At 52.0% G+C, this 4,466-nt stretch overlaps 2 non-coding genes across 2 annotated transcripts; both read right to left on the bottom strand.

The window, feature by feature from the left end:
* Window positions 1-2,015: 2,015 nt before the first annotated feature.
* Window positions 2,016-2,087, bottom strand: TRNAG-UCC. The gene has a single exon. It is a non-coding gene; the product is annotated as a tRNA-Gly (tRNA).
* A 1,589-nt stretch (window positions 2,088-3,676) lies between these two features.
* Window positions 3,677-3,748, bottom strand: TRNAM-CAU. Its single transcript has one exon. It is a non-coding gene; the product is annotated as a tRNA-Met (tRNA).
* Window positions 3,749-4,466: the final 718 nt, after the last annotated feature.

Below are 4,466 nucleotides of genomic sequence, written 5' to 3'. Positions count from 1 at the left end.
CTCTGTCAGCCCTGCCAAAGGGACACTGATGTGATTAAGGACATGGCTCCTCTGTCTTCCAAGGACAGTCTGGAAGAGCGGGATTTGGTTAGCCTGGGGAAGGGAAGGCTCAGGGGGTACCTTATGCATGTTGCTAAACACCTGGGGCAGGAGGGTGGCCAGGCAGAATAAAGACGACAGCGCCATCTTCTTGTCACACGTGCCCAGTGAGATGGCAAGAAGCAATGGACTCACGTGGAAATACAAGAAATGCCACACACAGTAACCTTGTTTTACTGTGAGGGTGGTCAAAGACCAGTGGCCCAATTGGTCAGACCTTTTGATAGGTCCTCTCAACTGTTGTTCGCAAAGTTCATATGAAAAACAGCCATTGCAATTCTTTCTTTCAGAGAAGTTGTGGGAATAATTCCAGGGGATAGGTATGGAGTGGAAGGGAGGAAAGCGCTGGTTTTCAGGTCTGGACGTAGGCAGTGTGACTGCAAGATGGGGTTAGGGTGGGCCTTTCAGTAGGGAACAGAGCAATCACAATCCCCCTCCTCATAACTCCACCAACTTATAGCACTGCTATTGACAGAGTGGGAGTCTGTAAATACTCTGCCAACCCAAACCATCCATACAACCCCACTGCCCAGAATGGTTTTTGACTGTCAGCACATCAAAGTATGTTGCTTTTTTTGATTTAAGCAACCCTGGAACCAGAGACTTGAGAAGCTTCACCTCCTTGAGGTAAAAAGTCTAGTTGTGAGATGGTCCTTGTGTTTCCCTTGGCCCACAGGCTGTAAGCTGCAAGAGAAATGAGGGTGTTTTACTTCTAAGTTACCAAGAACATTGTTACACCCAATTCCAGTAATCTTCAGGATGTCTCTGCAATGTCGGAGCCTGGACACGGTAGGCTGCGGCCCTGCACATGGGCAGGGGGCATAGGGGCTCCGATTGATTATTAAACAGAGTATTTCAAAGTTACAGTGCGTGCCAGAGTCTGTTTTCAGGAAAGAGTGCTATAGAGGAAATAATACTGTGCTCTGAACACAGGCTTTGTACATACCAGCATCCCCTCTGACGGGGATGAAACCCCACATTTGACCAGCCAGCACTGGAGACATGGAAAAGATGGAGGAGGATGGAGAGCAAATCACTCCAGTGTGACTTTGAGACATGATAAAAAACCAGACATCCTCCCACTGTGCCCCCAAATTGCATACCTGGCCTCATGAAGCACAGTGTATGTCTTGGTCCCCACCTAGGCATTCTCAATCTTCATCTTTACCATGCCACAGCAGCATGCTTTTCTTGCCAGGCAGTAGCAGTACCAGGTCTAGCTCTGGGTCAGACCAAAAATCCTTCTCCTCTGGCTCCTGTACCAACACCACAGTGAGAAGCCCAGCCTGGAGCCACCTCAGCAGGAAGAATACACTGGTCTCAGCGGGGTGTCCTCCAGGGCCCAAAGCAGCTGACGCTGTATCAGCATTTCTCACCAGCACCCTCATCTGGGATCCCTGGGAGAAAAGCTGGGGAGCACCAGGGATGAAGACAGAGCCTGTCCAGCAAAATCAGATGTATCATGGCAGGGAATAGAGGACCAGAGTAGAGGTTGTTCCCTCTCACCCAAGGTTCAGGGACAGCACCCTGCCTCTGTGCTGCTCTGGTCACGCCATTGCCGGGCTTGCACAAGAAAGCTTCCAAGAGATGGGGCTGTTTTTGTGGGACCCAGCAACAGGGCTGAGGCTTTCCCCCCTTACAGGCCCATGGAGGAGGCAGAGATGCCTAAGTTGGGGGGTATAGAGGTGTTGCTTGAGGCTGTGAGGAGCCAGGGCTGCTGTGCTGGGAGGAGCAGGGCAGAGATCTGTGCCTGTGAGTATGGCTTTGACAGTGAGCAGCAGAGCTGCCTGTCACGCAGCTGTTCTGTTCTTGCTTCCTTACTGGTGGGAGGTGAACTTGTTGGGGGAAGCTGGGTGGGCGATTTTGGAGCAGGAGAGAGAAGGCTGGTGGAGCCTGGCTAAAGTAAAAGTTTAACCTGCGTTGGCCGGGAATCGAACCCGGGTCAACTGCTTGGAAGGCAGCTATGCTCACCACTATACCACCAACGCACCTGGTGGCCTCCTCCCTCCTGCTCCTCCACTGGGCAGCCTGGCCGGCCTCCTCCTGCCAGCCCCCTGCACACACACGCACGACCTCAAGCTGCGAGGCTGTGTGTGCTTTTCTGTGTGTGTAAGATGCTGGCTAGGGAATCTCAAGCTGCACTAGCCGCCGACTAGGGGAGATCAGCATCAGGGACTGCCCAGGCTTGGAGCAGGACGCTGGACACACCAGGACTGAGCTCCGGGCATGGACTCTGCACGGACCTATGGTACGGCCAGGGGTTCGAGGGACCTGCTGGCGTGCATGTGGGAGGGAGGGGGTCTGTCTCCAGCACTGATCTCCAGCCCTAAGCAGCCAGAGGGAAAGAAAAGGCTTGGGCCAGCTGTCTTGTTCATGCCTGTGCCAGTGCTGGTGGTGCTTCTGTGGGTGCTGGAAATGGTGCCGCTCCCCATCTGCGTTCATACGTGTGCCAGCTGTGCATGTACTATGCAAGTGTACGTGCGCTTGTGTCTATGCACCTCTGGTGGTATGAGCACAGCCAAACACCCACCCAGCTGCTCACTCCTTTCCCCACCTTCGCTGGGGTGCAGGGCACTGAAGGCTGCATGAGAAAGCTCATGGCTCAAGATAAACACAAGGACGTGGCTTAGCAAAAACTGTTGTGGGCAAACCAGGCTTGATTTGGGAAAAAATAATTTTTTGCCAGTTAAAACAGATTCACGTAGTGAGAAACAAAAAGACAAACATCAACCACCACCTTTCCTCTCCCCGGTCCCAGGCTCAACTTCACTCCCTCGCACCAGGCTCCTTTGCCTGCCCAAGCCGGACGCAGCTTCCCTCTGCTCTTTCCCACTCCTTTTGTTCCTTCCTCCTCCCTCTGCCCGGTGTATTCTGCCCTTTCCGGTATGTGTTTTCACAGGGGGGCCACAGACTTTGCTGATGGCTCATCCGTGTCGTGCGGTGGGTCCACTCTGGAGCTGGAACGGGCTGTGTCCGACACAGGGCAGCCCCTTACCTCGTCTCACAGAGGCCACCCTGCTGCACCCCCTGACCCCTCCGCTACCAACACCTTGCCATATGTAGCCAATACAGTGCCCATTGGGAATACCTGCTCGGCCCTGCTCCCGTGGACCTACAAGTGGGCACGGCAGCAAACAGAGTAGGACAGAGAAAGCTCCCAGGTGGCTGAGTTGATCACATTGGTATTTCCCAAACTAATATCAGCCTCGTCCTCCTCCCCACCTGCAGATCCCTGGAGGTCCCCACTTGTGGCTGAGAAGTTGCAGATTGAGCTGCCTGACAGGAAGGGAGAAATACCTGTGTCCCCAGGACACCCACTGCCGCATGGGGGGAGCTCTGTGCTGTGCTCTGCCTGCTGCTCCATACTCACCCGTCTGCCTTGCCGAGGGTCGCTTTGGGAGTGCTGGCTGCCAAGAAAGCAAAGGAGAAGGTGGCAGAAAGAATGGTCCGAGTGAGCAGGAGAGCCATGACCATGGGTGCCCAGAGAGCTGGAGCGCGGTAGTGCCGGTTAAAACTTGCTGAAAGATGCAATGGAGAGGCAGAGGCTGCTGCTGGAGCGAGGGGAAAAAGACCTCGTTAGCAGAGGATGGTTTCGATCCATCGACCTCTGGGTTATGGGCCCAGCACGCTTCCGCTGCGCCACTCTGCTCCGATGAATGCCACTGCTGCGACCTCTCAAGCCCTGTCCAATGCTCCCTGGCACTGCCAGCACCAACACTTGTGTTCATGCCTCTTTCTGTTCCTCCTGCCTGTGCTCTGCACATTTTTTTCCTTTTCCTAAACAGGTTGAGCTCTCTGCATGAACTTTCTACAAGATTTTGAACCCTCGCCAGGGACACCTGGCTCACCCCAAACTCCGTGATGTGGATCACTTTTGAAGTGAGACTGTTATTTTATTTGGTTCCTCCTCTGGACCCACTTCTGGGGTCAGTGTGGTTTGTCCTCCCACTTCTGAGATGGTTGGATCCCCTTCTGAGATCGGTTTGTCCTACCCTCTGGGATTGGTTTAATGCTCTCGGTACCATATAAGGGCATATAAGTGATCTATCATAAGTATATATGCTGTTATATTATTGGTAAGTTTGCACTACTAGCGATAAGTTTGTAGTAACCTGTAATATTATATATACATTTGTTGCTGTTATTATTGAGTGCCGCTGTTATTGATTGTTGCTATTTTTTATTGCTGTTATTATTGATTGCTGCTATACTATTGATTGCTGATAATAATTTATAATAGCTTGAGATATATATACTTGCTTTATTAATCATAGGTATACTTGCTACTGGTGATTCTTGTGGTATTTATGGTAATCTGTAATAAAGTAGAGAAATTTCAAGGATAAAGCCTCCATGTCCTTGTATAT

The sequence above is a fragment of the Aptenodytes forsteri genome, unplaced genomic scaffold, assembly GCF_000699145.1.
Source record: "Aptenodytes forsteri isolate BGI_AS27 unplaced genomic scaffold, ASM69914v1 Scaffold2228, whole genome shotgun sequence".
NCBI lineage: Eukaryota > Metazoa > Chordata > Aves > Sphenisciformes > Spheniscidae > Aptenodytes > Aptenodytes forsteri.
The sequence above is the reverse complement of the archived record's forward strand: the minus strand, read 5'-3'. Positions and strand labels throughout refer to the sequence as shown.